Consider the following 15457-nt stretch of genomic DNA (forward strand, 5'->3'; position numbering starts at 1 on the left):
GGTTGAGCGTCCAACTCTCAATTTTGGCTCAGGTCATGATCCCAGTGTCATGGGATCGAGCTCCACGCAGGGGCTCTGTGCTGAGCGTGGAGCCTGCTTCAGGTTCTCTCTCTTTCCTTCTGCCCGTCTCCCCCACACACGCTCTCTATAAAATAAAAAAAAAAAAATACTCCACACAGACCGTGTGAGATACACAAACACTTACGCATATACATGTACATATACACGTGGGGCTTAGTTTGCATCTGAAAGACTAATTATGAACACACACTCCAGAGGCAGCCCCGGAAAGCTTCAACCAATCCACCTAAATCTACACGAGAGGGTTTGCTCATTGATATAAGGGGTGGTAGAAGTAAACTTTCCCTGGTGAAATAAACGGTGTTCTAGATGTATGGGTCTACACATACGTCTGCCCTTGCATGAATGCGGCCCAAGACACCGATGAGCCCGGAGCGGCATCTAGGTCTGGGGATTCCCTGGGTCCTGTGCCCTGCCACCTAATGGAAGGTTCCATTGCCTGATCGAACCACAAGTTTAGCTACAATGCTAGTCCTGGAGAACTGCCAAATATGCCTCGGTGAGCCTTCCCTGCGTGGAGCTTGATGGGTCTCATGAGAACAGGTTGGGGGACGATGTCTAACCACCAATAAACATATGCTTGGCAGAACTGGGTCAAGGTCCTGTTTTCGTACCGGCTGGTACGGCGATGGGGGGTGGGTCGCGGGGTGAGGATGGCAACCCACAGCTATCTCTGATCATTGGAAGCTACTGACATTCACTGAAAATCGGTGGCGATGGGAGAGGCTAAACAGGCTGACATCGATTCGCAGCAAGATTAAAGGAGGGCAATACAGAGGCTGCTGCAAGAGTGGCTCAATCAGTAGCTGATGAGTCTGTGAACTACAGCAGCGACAGCGAGTAAGAAGAAAATAGAGTCAAGAGGTATTTAAGAGGCAACCGCGTGTGTATAAAATAGAATATTATTCAGCCCTAAACAGGAATGAAAGTCTGATATATGTTACAACGCGGATGACCCCTGAAGACATTATGCCAAGTGAAATACGCCAGACGGGAAAGAACAAATATTGTGGGATTGCATTTATATGACTTTCCCAGAAGAGTCAAATTCGTAGTGATAGGGACCAGCATAGCGGTTATCAAGGGCTTGCAGAGAAGAGGATTGGAAGTTACCACTTAATAGAATTTCAGTTTGAGGGGCGCCTGGGTGGCTTAGTCGGTTAAGCGTCCGACTTTCGCTTAGGTCATGATCTCGCGGTTCGTGGGTTCGAGCCCCGCGTCGGGCTCTGTGCTGACTGCCGGCTCAGAGCCTGGAGCCTGTTTCAGTCTGTGACTCCCTCTCTCTCTGACCCTCCCCTGCTCACGCTGTCTCTCTCTCTCTTTCCTAGAAATAAATAAAACATTAAAAAAAAATTTTTAAAAAAAAAAAAGAATTTCAGTTTGAGATGATGAGAAAGTTCTGGAGATGGAAGGTGGGGATGGTTGTACAACAGTGTGACTGTCTTTTTTTAAAAATGTTTATTTTGAGAGAGAGCGATTGCGAGAGAGAGAGAGAGAGAGAGAGCAAGCAGGAGAGGGGCAAACGGAAAGGGAGAGAGAGAATCCCATGCAGGCTCTGTTTTGTCAGCACACAGCCCGACTTAGGGCTTGATCTCACAAGCCGTGAGATCATGACCTGAGCCAAGATTAAGAGCGTCTGCTTCACCTACTGAGCCTCCCAGGTGCCCCAACAGTGTGAATGTCTTTAATGCCCCTAAACTATACACTTAAAAATGCTTAAAATGGTAAACTTTGTACTATGTATATTTTACCAGTTTAATTTAAAAAAAGGAAATAGCAAGATAATCATAATCTTTTAAATGACTGAGGTGAACACTGTAAGGAATACTTCCAGGAGCCACTGCTTCTGGGAAGTGAGACAGGCCAGGCACATTGGCTTATCATTATAAACCTTCGGTACTCTTTCATTTATTTATTTTTAGCTATGTGCATGAATTACATTAGAGAAATGAAAAAAAAACTTTAATGTTTTTTATTTATTTTTGATAGAGAGAACGCGAGCAGGGGAGAGGTAGAGAGAGAGGAGGGTGGATGATCTGAAGCAGGCTCCGCGCTGTCAGCACAGAGCCTGATGCGGGGCTCGAACCCACGAACCGTGAGATCATGACCTGAGCCAAAGTTGGATGCTCAACCGACTGAGCCACCCAGGCGCCCCTAGAAATAGAACCATTTTAAGCTGTAAAAAGGAGTGAATGAGATCACCCAGGGGGAGTTTGAGAAGTTAGAGGGAGAAGAAGTACCTCGGGATAAAGGTTGCAAGAAACAGTATCATCCACTAAAATGAAGTACTAGAAAGGGCTATTACCAGGCTCCCAGAGAATCGCACAGGCATCTACTGCAGTAAAGCACCACGAGCAGCTCCTAGATCCCAGGATCTAGAAAGTTACCTGCGTGCCCTCTCCTGGGCTCTCCCTTCCACCACTCCCCTCTCCCCACCGATCCCTCCCACAAAGCTTCCCCTCTCCCCCTCTTCTGCTACTCCACATCTCTCTCGGGGTCTCTTCCTCGATTCTCTGGGAGTATTGGCTTCATCTCCCTACCCCCTTCTCTGCCCGGCGCTGTCTGCAGGCCACGTGCCCGCTCTCACATGGCCAGGATCGTAGCTTCAGCCTCTGGGTCTACACAACTTCTCAGTGCTTTTTCCCTCCAGTCACCTTCCTCCGTCTCGCTCTGTTCCTAGGAGGGACAGAACAGACCCCTGCAGGTCAGGCATCCCCCCTCTGCTTACGTATCCGCCCCTAGTCCCACCGGCTGTGTCTGGGGCTCTACCATCCCTTCCCGAGACACGACAGGCTGGGAAGTACCCCAATAAAGGACATTTAGCCCCCAAGATAGCTACTATTGAATGAGGCCCTTGAGGGATACAGGCAGGAGTGGGAAAACCAGAGAAGGAAAGCCACAAAGAGAGTTTGAAGTGGGCGAGTGGCTGGACGATGCCGATGCTGCCGAGCAAGATTACTTAAAACAGACTAAAAGGTGTCCGTTGAGTTTGGCATCGGGGTGAATGAAAAGGAAGGAAGTAGAACAGCAGGTATAGACTCTTCTTTCAGGGAGCGTGGCTGACCAGGGGGACACCGGGGAAAATATTTTTGTTTTTATTCAAACAAAACAGACACTTTGACCTTTTGTGACGGTTATAAATATAGCTGAGTATAAGGGAAGACTAAAGAATTACTGGGCAGGTGTCAAGGCTGGCTTTGAACTGGAGAAAGGATACGTTATCCTCGAAGATGGGCAGAAAACCCGAAGAAGTGCAGCTATAGCTTTTTAATCCAGAGTGAGTCTTATGTTGCCATGGCGGCCAATCCTGACTATAGATCTTCTCTTTCTTACTACAAGGAAAGAGGGCCAAGGGGCATCTGGGTGGCTCAGTCCATTGAGCATTAGACTCTTGATTTTGGCTCAGGTCACCTTCTCGCATTTCACAGGATGGAGCCCAGTGTCAGGCTCTGGGCTGACAACGCGGAGCTGGCTTGGGATTCTCTCTTTCCCTCTCTTTCTGCACCTGCCCTGCTTGCATACGCAGGTGCACGCATGCATGCGCACACATACACACACACACACACACACTCTCTCTCTCTCTCTCAAAATAAATAAAATTTAAAAAAAAAAAAAAAAAGAGGGCCAAAGACAGAATGTAGGGCAATGCAACACTTAACAGTGCAAGCAGGTGCCCTCCCAGATCAGATCATTCAGGGTGAATGTTTAATTTGGGTCTAGCTTTCCCTACCATTGTATTGCTTTAAATCCATTCTCCTTAACACCCAATTGGCTACACACCCCGAAATGCCAACTAGTAACCTTTACAAATCATAATGAGAAAAGAAAATACAGTGGCGCCTGGGTGACTCAGTTGGTTAAGCGACAGGCTCTTGATTTTGGCCCAGATCATGATCTCACAGTCGTGACACTGAGCCCCCACGTCTAGGCCCTGCACGAAGTGTGGGGCCTGCTTGGAATTCTCTCTCTCCCTCTCTCTCTCCCCCTCTCTCTGCCCCTCCCTCACCCGCACTCATGCATGAGGGCACGCTCTCACCCTCTCTCAAAACTAAAGAAATTTGCAGGAAAGAAAAGAAAATATGTAACAATAAAGTCATATATGCCAGAAAGAGGACAGGAGTGGGAATCACGAGGCGTGCTACCTTCCCCCTCCGGGCCTCTGTTTCCCCATATGTGAAAGCGAAGGGCTCTTCCGGTTGGAATGCTCAGTTATTCTTTGATTTCTGGTTTAGATACGCTTTTCTTACAGTGTTACCAATACTCTGCTACGTAAATACAAATGGGGGGCAGCTGGCCACATTCTTTCCAAGCTCCTGGTAAGAGGGAAAGCTCCAAAGAACTGAGACAATCACAAAATAAAGTAAATGAAAGAAAGTAGGAGGCAAAGGGAAAACGTGATGGATCTCTGTTGATGTCAGTGCTCAGCTGTACAAGGGTAAGACTGGGTCTCCTTTTTTTTATTTTTAATTTTTTAATATTTATTTATTTTTGAGAGAGACCTAGTGTGAGCGGGGAAGGAGCAGAGAGAGAAGGAGACACAGAATCTGAAGCAGGCTCCAGGCTCTGAGCTGGCAGCACAGAGCCCGATGCGGGGCTCAAACTCACGAACCGTGAGATCATGACCTGAGTCGAAGTTGGACGATTAACCGAATGAGCCCCCCAGCGGCCTCGACCAGGTCTCCTTGAGATCAATTAAGTCAATGGCTCAAAAGTGGGAAACACAAATCTCCTTTCATGCTGCCCAAATCAAGATGTGCTCCCCAACCCTGCTAACTTTTAAGGAGACCGTGAATATTTTCCTCTCCTCGTAACATCCCTCACAGTTGTCACAAGCGTTAAGAATATTTTAATATATGTAAGAGAAGGGGGGGTTCCACTGCTGTTCCCAAGTGACCAACTATTCTTTTTTTAATCCTTACTTATTTTGAGAGCAAGAAATAGAGCGGGAGAGGGGCAGAGAGAGGGGGAGAGAGAGAGAATCACAAGCGGGCCCTGTGTTGCCAGTGCAGAGGCTAATGTGGGGCTCGAACCCACAAACTGTGAGATCACGACCCGAGCCGACATCAAGAGTCGGCTCAGCCACCCAGGTGTCCCCAGTAACCACCTGTTCTTCTGAAACCCTCAGAGCATCACTGAAGGGGCAATGAGACTAAGGACCCTGTGCCATCCTGACAGCTTGGAGCCACTTATCCTGTTAACGCCCGGGGTCCTCACGTGACCGGGGAGAGAGGTAAAAGCAGTGGTTAAGAAATGAAACTGTCCGGGGCACCAGGGTGGCTTAGATGGTTAAGCATCCGACTCTGCCTCAGGTCATGATCTCAGGGTTCGTGGGTTGAGGCCCCACGTAGGGCTGTCTGCTCTCAGCGCGGAGCCTCCTTGGGATTCTCTCTCTGTCTCTCTCTTTCTCGGACCGTTCCCTCCCCACCCCCCATTCATGTGCTCTGTCTCTCTAAAATAAAAATAAACATTAAAAAAAAGTAAGGAAATTAACTTGTTCATTTACATCGGACCCAGGACCATGACCCCCACGTGCCTGGAGCCCCACACTGACCAGAGTCTGTCACCCACCAAGCCATGTATAGACGCAGACCGAGTCCCAAAACTTCAGCACCAAACACCAGAGGCAAAGGCTAAAGCTTGGAGGGAGCGTCAAGCTCTCAGTTTCTGCTTCACTCTGTGAAGCGCAGTCAGTCCCCTGAGCAGGGGCCAGGGGATGGCACGTTGCCACTCTGTTTCTGGTGGCGGGGCAGAGAGAGGTGGGCCCCGAGTGGGGACGATGGGGACTGCCCGGCTGCCAGCTCTCCCGGCAGATGGGTCACTGCCACCACAAGATCATCAGCGGGCCACCCCATGGGGGCGGTGGGGAGGGGCTGGGGAAAAAGCGCAAGCAAGGGGAAAATGGGAAATTAAATGAACGAGAACGGAGGGGAGGTTGCTGCCCGTCGGAAACGTTTGCATCTCGACATGAAAGCCCCCCGACTGCCCTGGCTCTGAAGGTGCCTTTCGTTCCCATCTGCCATCTGCATTCGGGTCTCGGGTGCCTCAGTGGCTGCGTGCGTGCACTTCGCTTACACTCCTTCTCAGAAAGCACCTCTTCTGCGACTGTTACTTTGCGAAGGTTTGGGAAACCTTGTTTTAATGTTTATTTATTTATTTTTGAGAGAGAAAGGAGGGGGGGCAGAGAGAGAGGGAGAGACAGAATCAAGCAGGCTCAGCGCGGTCAGCACAGAGCCCCATGGGGGGCTCCATCCCATGAACCATGAGATCATGACCTGAGTCTGAAATCAGGAGTCAGATGCTTAGCTGACTGAGCCATCCAGGCGCCCCAAAGGGTTGGGATATCTTACTGTCCGTTCTCCGCGTCCTGGGCCACACCTGAGCACACCTGCTTAGAGTAGGGGTGTCACAGCCAGAAGCTGCCCGCCCGCCCCGGGAACAGCATCCGCACTTCTGCTGCTGACCTATTGCCTCACTCACTTAACCAAGGGCCGCTGTCATCGTATGGTTTCAATCTGTTAGGAGCCAAGGTGATAGGTGGCACTTTTGTTGTTTTAAACATTCTTTGGATGCACTAAGAGCAGCCTATATACGGATACAATAAGCAGCCTTCTGTTGTATGAGCCATTAAATTGAAAACGGGTTAATTCAAGCACAATCTACCAACTTACAAATTATTGGGCACTGGCTAACGAATGGACAGAAATTAGCCGCATCACCAGACACACACGCTCTTGCGCCATGACTTGTACATGTCTGCGTCATGGGAAGGTCATGGAAGAACGCTGGTGCAGAGGCCAAGGCTCTGGTCCCAGGTCGGGGGAGCTCACTTTCTGCGCGCGGAGTGCCAGGGCTGTTCCACTGCGCTCAGCTCCACATGAATCTGGCCACGCAACACGGAGCCACCCCGGCACAGAAACCGGCTCCATTCACCCTCCACCTGAAGTCTCCGGCACCTGGCGAATGAGTTCCTCTCATACGTAGGACTTCAAGAGTGGCCTGCCTTTGGGGACGAGGAAACTCTAGAGAGGGGCAGTTCTCCTGAGATCTGAAGGTGCCCCTGTCTCCTTAGCTCTGGCTAAATGCACTGGATTCCAACACCTTTTTTAAAAACAATTGGGGTTCGAAGCTTTTACTTAGCGTACAAGGCATCTAGCTTTCCAATTCAATAGCGGGGGCCCGCTGGGGCAGGAGGCAGGCATATCTGTGGAGCAGGCGACACGCGTTCTCAGCCTGCCCCCACCATCAAAAGGTTTTGTTCTACTCTCTTGGGCCCCAACTGCATAATGGGGCATCCCTGTAAGCGACGTGTTTGCATCCTTTGCAGAGAAGTCTTGCGGAATTTGTTAGCCTAGACCTGTGATTCTAACGGTAGGAATTCCAGGCGTGACGAAGCCTTAGTAAAAGACATGTTGGGGTGCTCAGGAGGGCAGCTGAGGGGCTCCGTGACAGTTAAACTCACTCCTCCGTGTGGCAGCGGCTCAAGAACCACCCAGGAGCTCCGGGGCAATAACCATATGGTCACTGCCATCCTGATAGGTTCCCCAAGCGGTGAGAGAAGTGATTTAAGAATAGTTCAGGGGCGCGTGGGAGCCTCAGTCAGTTGAGTGTCTGACTCTTGATTTCGGCTCAGGTCATGATCCCGTGGTTCATAGGTTTGAGCCCCGCGTCGGGCTCTGTGCTGAGAGCTCAGAGCCTAGAGTCTGTTTCAGATTCTGTGTCTCCCTCTCTCTCTGACCCTCCCCTGCTCAGGCTCTGCTTGTCTCTCAAAAATAAACATTAAAAAAATTTATTTTTAACAATTCTCTCTCTTTCTCTGCCCCTCTCCCCTGCTCATGCTCTCTGTCTCTCTCTCTCTCTCTCAAATAATAATTTTTAAAAAATAGTTTAGATCCTAAGAGACGCTGCTTTCTGGCTTTAGAACTCTGGTAATGCGAGTTTAGAAATTGCTACCTACTTCCTGCCTCTCTACACTTTTCACCAGAAGAAACAGACTAAAAACTAGATAAGGGAAACATGTTAATTGCTGTCAGTCACTTGACTGAAGGTGATTTAATTGCACAGAAATTATATTGTTATTGTACTATTACAAAGCCTGCTTATAGAGAACTAATCTGAATAAAACTAGGGAGCAATTCTTAAGTTCAAAAATGTGCTTGGGGTGCCTGAGTGGCTCAGTGGGTTAGGCATCCGACTTCGGCTCAGGTCATGATCTCGCGGTTTGTGGGTTCAGGCCCCGCGTCGGGCTCTGAGCTGTCAGCACAGCCTTGGATTCTGTGTCTCCTCTCTCTCTGCCCTTCCCCTGCGCGTGCTCTCTCTCTCTCTCTCAAAAATAAACATTAAAAAAAATTTTTTTTTAATTTAAAATGTACTTGAATGAACTACTGATTGATGCAATGGCATGCTGAATCCCAAAGACATCTGCTGAGTAAAAGAAGCCAGTTTCAAAGTTACCTATTGTGTGTTTCCACGCATATGACATTCTCAGAAAAACCCCCACAAAACTATAGTGATGGAGAAACACATCAGTGGTTGCTAGGGTTTGGGGGCGGGGGTGTATACCAACAAAAGGGTAGCTCTAGGGAGCTTTGGGGGGTGAAGGAACTGCTCTGTACCCCAATTTCAGTGTGGACTACATGAATCTATATATAGGTTAAAATTCACAGAACTGTATAGACCAGTTAGTCGACCTTCCTATATATTAACTTAAAAACTAAATTAAGGGAAAATCACTTTTCCCGTTGTTTAGTCCCCTGCAAAATCAAATTTCCCCCCTTAAAAACTCAAGTGATAAGTTCAAGATGCTCCCGGTTTGAGGGCGGCTGGAGGGCTCAGTCAGTTGAGTGCTTGGCTCTTGACTTCGGCTCAGGTCATGATCCCAGGGTCATGGGATCGAGTCCCGTGTCGGGCTCCATGCTGAGCTAGGAGCCTGCTTCAGATTCTCTCTCCCTCTCTGTCCCCCTCTGCCCTCTCCCCGGCTTGTGTTTTCTCTCAGAATAAAACAATGTTTTAAAAGAAGCTCCAGATCTGAAGAACAGGCGTGAAAAGGGCTTCGGGGAAAAGCTACGGTAACCCTCTGAGCTCCTCCTCAGGAAGGTGTTGGATCTAAGGACAAGGTGAAGCATGTGTATGGGGTGATGGCTAGCGGTGAAACGGGGTGTATAGCCAATCATCCAATCATCCACAGCCTCTCATTCCAGCTTGTAGTTTCTCTTGGGGTCAGAGCCAGCTGGCTGACTGGGTAGGGCTGGGGGTGGCTTTTCACCGCATAGAGTTAACAGGCCCTTTGAGGCCCCGTATGTTGGCTCCACAAACAGATCAGGCCAGGACTCTGACTCTGGAAGGGCTAGCATGCGCTCACGTCGAGATCCCATATTTTGATTCCCTAGTGCTGCCCTCTGATAGGAAGAGGTAGACAACAAACGCTTGCTTTTTCGTGAAAGTGATTTTCCATGAAATGTGGTCACTGTGTGTGGTACCTGGATGGCTCATTCGGTTGAGGATCCGGCTCTTGATCTTGGCTCGGGTCGTGATGCCAGGGTTGTGGGGGAGAGCCCCGCATCGATCTCTCCACTGAGTGTGGAGTCTGCTTAAGAGTCTCTCTCCCCTGCTTGTGTTCTCTTTCTAAAAATTAAAAGAAAAAATAAAATAAATGTGGTTACCGAGAATTTCCAGAGGGTGAACAATACCTCTTTGCATTATTAAGGCTCTCTAATGTGCCGCAGACCCAGGTTTAAGGAGTCATTTTTTTAAGTGACTATCCAGTCTGGTAGCCAGATGGCCAATTAGTTTAATGCCTACACAGTGAGCCAGATTCCTTAATCCAGCTTTTGGCAACATATTTAAGGCCCTAATTTTCTGTCTTTATTTATTTATTTTTCAATGTTAATTTATTTTTGAGATACAGAGAGACAGTGCACAAGCAGAGGGAGGGACAGAGAGAGAGAGAGAGAGAGAGAGAGAGAAACACACAGAATCTGAAACAGGCTCCAGGCTCCTAGCCGTCAGCACAGAGCCCAATGTGGGGCACAAGCCCACAAACTGTGAGATCATGACCTGAGCTGAAGTCAGGACACTTAACCAACCTAGTCACCGGGCGCCCCTTTATCTTTTTTTTTTTAATGTTTATTTTTGAGAGAGAGAGATAGGGTGTGAGTGGGGGAGGGGCAGAGAAAGAGGGAGGCAGACACCAAATCTGAGGTAGGCTCTAGGCTCTGAGCTGTCAGCACAGAGCCCGATGCGGGGCTTGAACCCATGAACCACGAGATCTGACCCGAGCCCAAGTCAGAAGCTCAATCGACCAAGCCACCCAGGCGCCCCTATCTTTTTTTTTTAATTAAACTTTTTATGTTGAGATCATTGCAAATTCACATGCAATTGTAATACATTATAAATACATAATAAAAAATAATACAGTGAGATCCTGTGTACCCTTTACCCAGTTTCCCTCAATGGTATATAAATTTTATATATAAGATTTATATACTTATAAATCTGTCATACGATATCACAGCCAAGATAGGGACATTGCTACCACCCACTGATCTTATGCAAATTTCCCCAGTTTTACTTGTAATAATTTGTTTGTATGCATCTCTGCATTTGGTTTTATGCAACTTTGTCATATACGTATGTTCGTGTGTCCATCACCACAGTACAGAAAGGAGTACCATCACACCGGTCCTTCCTGTTATCATTTTCAGCCACACCCATCTCCTGTCGGCTCCATTCCCCAACCCCCCACACTCCCTACCCACGTCCCCCCATGTCTATACTTGCGTCATTTCGAGAGTATTATGTAAATAATCACATAGTATGTAACCTTTGAAGACTAGCTTTTTCTCACTCAGTAAAATTCCGAGGAGATTCATTCAAGTTATTGTGTGAACCATACACCCATTTCTTTTTACTGATGAGGAGTATTCCATGCCATAGGTACACCACATTTTACTTCACTATTAATCTGCTGAAGAACACATGTACGAGATAGCCAGTTTCTCGACATCTTCGCCAGCATTTGGTGGTGTCATTTGTTTTTTATTTTAGCCATTCTGATAGGTGTGTGGTAGTATCTCATGGTGGTTTTGATTTGTATTTTCCTGACGGCTAGTGATACTGAGCATCTTTTCACGCGTTATTTGCCATCCACATATCCTCTTTAGTGAAATGTCTGTTCATCTCTTTTGTCCATTTTCTAATTGGATTGAGCTCTGAGAACTCTTGATATATTCTAGATACAAATCCTCAGTCAGATATGCAGTTTGCAAAGATTTTTTTCTAGTCTGTAGCTTGATCTCTCATAGAGCAAACCCTTTTTAATTTTGATGAACTCCAATTAGATTTTTCCTCTTAGGTATCATGCTTATGGTGTTAAGCCCAAGAACTCTTTGCTGAATGCTAGATCATGATTTTCTTCTGTGTTTTTTCCCTACAAGTTGTATAGTTTTACTCTTTAAGTCTGTGATCCATTCTGAGTTCCTTTTTTATAGAAGGTGTGACGATTAGGTCAAAGTTCATTTTCCTTTCTTTCTTTCTTTCTTTCTTTCTTTCCTTCCTTCCTTCCTTCCTTCCTTCCTTCCTTCCTTCCTTCCTTCCTTCCTTCTTTCTTTTCTTTCTTTCTTTCCCTACGGATGTCAATTGCTCCCGCACTATTTGTTGAAAGGGCTACCCTTCCTTCAATGAATTGCTTTTACACCTTTGTTGAAATTCAGTTGAACAGATTGGGTTTGTTTCTGGGTGTTCTATTCTATTCCACTGATCTACATGTGTACCCTCCACTATTCCTATACTGTCTTGATTACTATAGCTATAGAGTGAACCTTTACATTGGAAAGAGGGATTCCCCTTCCCTAGTTTAGTCTTTACAAACATCATTTTAGCTACTCTAAGTCCTTTGTCTTTCAATAAATTTTATAATAATCCCATCCATGTCTACAAAGATCCTTGCCGGGATTTTGATAGGGACTTCATCAACTTACAGATAAATTTGGGGGAAATGGATATCTTTACTATGTGGAGTCTTCTAATCCGTGGACATGGCAAGTCTCTCAAATTATTAAGGTCTTCTTTGGGTTCTTTCCTCAGTGTCTTATAACTTTCAGCATATAGATGAAACAGGTTTTGTGAAGTTTGAGACCTAAGAATTTCACGTTCTTTGAAGCAATTATCAATAGTATTGTTTTTCATTTAGATTTCCACAGCGTTAGCATATAGAAGTGTGATTGACTTTTGTGTATTGATCTTGTGTCATATGACTTTGCTTAATTCAATTATTAGTTCTAGAAGGGTTTTTTTTTAGAACCCCTGTGATTTTTTTATGTAGACAATCAAGTCCTCTGCAAATAGAAAGAGTTTCACTTAATTCTTTCCAATCTGTATGTCTTTTCTTTCTTTTCCTTGCTGTATTGTGCTGGCTAGAACTTCCAGTAGAATGCCGAATAGAAATGATAAGAGCAGATGTGTTTGCCTTATTTCAGTCTTACGAGGCAAAGTATTCTGTTTTTACCATTAACTATGATGTTAGTGGTAATTTTTTTACAGATGTTCTTTATGAGGTTAAGGAAGTTCCCCTCTCTTCCTAATATACTGAGTTTTTGTCATGAATGTTGTATTTTGTCAAATGTTTTAGTCTGTGTCTATTGATATGGTCATATGATTTTTCTTTAGTTTATTGATACAGTGGTCTACACTGAATGATTTTAAATTAGTGAGCCAGCCTTACATACTTGGAGTAAATCCCACCTGATCATGGTATATAATTCTTTTATACATTGTTGGGTGCATTTTGCTCATAAGCCTTTGTTGAGGACTTTTGTATCCAAATTTGTAAGGGATACTGGCCTGTAGTTTGCTTTCTTTTTTTTTTTGGTACTGTCATTGTCTGGTTTTGATATCTATCTGGGACTCTGATGATATAAATGTTGGATCTTTTGTTATTTATTTTTATTTTTTTAATGTTTATTTATTTTTGAGAAACAATGTGAGACAGAGTGAGAGAGGGGGAGGGTCAGAGAAAGGGAGACACAGAATCTGAAGCAGGCTCCAGACTCTGAGCAGTCAGCACAGAGCCCGATGCAGAGCTCGAACTCACAAACTGTAAGATCGTGACTTGACCTGAAGTCAGATGCTTAATCGACTGAGCCACACAGGCACGCGAAATCTTTTATTTCTCACAGGTCTCTGAGGCTCTATTTTTTTTTACCAGTCTATTTTCTCTCTGTTGTTCAGACTGAGTAAATGCTATTGATATGTCCTCAAGTTCACTGATTCTATCCTCTGTTGTTCTATTCTATGGACCCACTAAGTTTTTGTTTTGTTTATTTTAATTTCTGTTACTGTATTTTTTCAGTTTTATAATTTCCATTTAGCACTTTTTCTATAACTTGTATTTCTTTGTTGCGATTTTCCACTTTTTCATTTGTTTCAAGAGATTTGCAATTGTTTACTGAACCATTTTTGTGATGTCTGCTTTACTATCCTTGTCAGAGAATTCTAACATTTGATTCATCTCCCTATTGATGTCAGTTGATTGTCTTTTCTGATTCAAGCCCTGATTTTCTAGTTCTTGGTATGAGAGGTGATTTTTCAGTGTATTTTGGCTATTATGTCAGGAGACTATTTAAATCTTTTGGGGAGGGCACCTGGGTGGCTCAGTGAGTTAAGCATCTGACTTCGGCTCAGGTCACAATCTCACAGTTTGTGGGTTCGAGCCCCGCATCAGGCTCTGTGCTGACAGCTCAGAGTCTGGAGCCTGCTTCAGATTCTGTGTCTCCCTCTCTCTCTGCCCCTCCCTTGCTCGTGCTGTGTCTCTCTCTGTCTCTTGGAAATAAATAAACGTTTAAAAATAATTTTAAGCTCTTTTTAAAAATATTTATTTTGAGAGAGAGAAAGGGAGACAGAGAATCTCAAGAAGGCTCCACACTGTCAGCACAGAGCCCGATGTGGGGCTTGAACTCACGAACCTTGAGATCATGACCTGAGTCGAAATCAAGAGTCCATGGACGCTTAACGGCCTGAGCCACACAGGTACACGCAGGAGCCTATTTAAGTCTTTTATTTTAGTAGGCAGTCACTCTGCTTAGGTTTAGCACACAGGTCCTGGCCTACTTTTATAGGCTGTGATTTCAATGACGATTTACTTTGCAGAGCCTCTGTGACGCTATTTTGTCCGCTTGTTTGTGCAGCGCTGTGGGGACCCCCACTGGCCCACGCCAGTGGTGCCTCCGGGAGCAGAAGGGGCTCCCTCAGGCTGGGGGGCCTGAGGCCCGTAGGTGGAGAAAGGGAGTCTCTAGTCCGTGGAAACATGTGACCGCCCCCGGTTTTGCCTGTTCTGGTGGGACCCCCGCCCTTTGTCAGTGCCGTAGTCCATCCTGGTACCTCTCCGAGAGAGAGGGGCCCCTCAAGACCGTGGGCACAAACAGGCTCCCTGGGCCAGGCTGCCTGTGGTCAGACTGGCCCTTGGTGGCAGTGCCCCGGCTGCACGGTGCCTCGTGGCGAGGGAGGGGAGCCCGGCGTGGCAGGAAAGGCAAGCATTTCCCCTAGGTGCTCCGTGTCAGCGGGCTCGCCACTGGATTCCCGCTGCCGGAGTTGCCAGGTCCACGTCCCATCCGATCTGGAGGGAGAAGCTGCCTACCTGAGCTGCCTTCTGTCGCCAGGCTGGGGGGCTGGGAAGTGCCGCGCCGGCTCCCCTCCTTACCGCAGGCGCTTGCTACCATGATGTCCCCTGGTTCCGGGGTCCCTGACCATTCTGCCTTCCGCCTTCCTCTCTTCACACGTTTTGGAATTCTTCTTCGGTGGCCTCTTGAATTATTTCCGGGACTCACAGTTCTACCTAGCGGGGAGGAGCAAGGAGAAATGAGGCTGTGCCACCTTGTACAGACTGAAAATAGAAGACCATTTTTACTTCTTGCTGCTGCTGCTTCTCCCAGGAATGACTCAGGCTTTCGTCTGCCACCCTTTCCTGGGTGAAAAGAAGCTCAGGGGGCTTTCCCTTGGTTAACAGATCAAGCTTCCAGGGTTTTGGGTGTGTGTGTGTGTGTGTGTGTGACAGAGAGAGAGAGAGAGAGAGAGAGGAAAGGCTGGCAGAAGTCAGCCCTGAGACAGAGCCTGTTACAGGGGTGCAAACGTGGGGACGGGACACGGAGCGAGATGTGGATGGGTCTTGCATGAAAGACACTCTTGTGCCAATATATTAATAGAATCTTACTGTGAGGGGTCAGAACAACCAAACTTTGGTATTTCCTGACAGGATGGAGGCAGAAAATATGATTTTTGACATTAATTGGTTAATGAATGAATTAAAAATCTTTATGACCTTGAGTTAGGCAGTCTTTTATGTTATTTATTTATTTTATTATTTATTGTTTGGAGCGAGTGAGAG

The 15457-nt window shown here is 46.6% G+C and overlaps 1 long non-coding RNA gene across 1 annotated transcript in view; it reads right to left on the reverse strand.

Annotated features, from left to right (window-relative positions):
* Positions 1 to 9664: 9664 nt before the first annotated feature.
* The window catches only part of LOC120226673, a 41907-nt gene continuing 36114 nt past the window's right edge, over positions 9665 to 15457 (reverse strand). Inside the window, exons 5-6 of the long non-coding RNA XR_005527080.1 lie at positions 14711 to 14908; positions 9665 to 9702 (exon numbers count right to left, since the gene is read on the reverse strand). This is a non-coding gene — a long non-coding RNA (uncharacterized LOC120226673). The remainder of the gene's footprint in view (positions 9703 to 14710; positions 14909 to 15457) is intronic.

Source organism: Hyaena hyaena, unplaced genomic scaffold (assembly GCF_003009895.1).
Source record: "Hyaena hyaena isolate Hyena2069 unplaced genomic scaffold, ASM300989v1 scaffold_1792, whole genome shotgun sequence".
In the NCBI taxonomy this organism is placed as follows: Eukaryota; Metazoa; Chordata; class Mammalia; order Carnivora; family Hyaenidae; genus Hyaena; species Hyaena hyaena.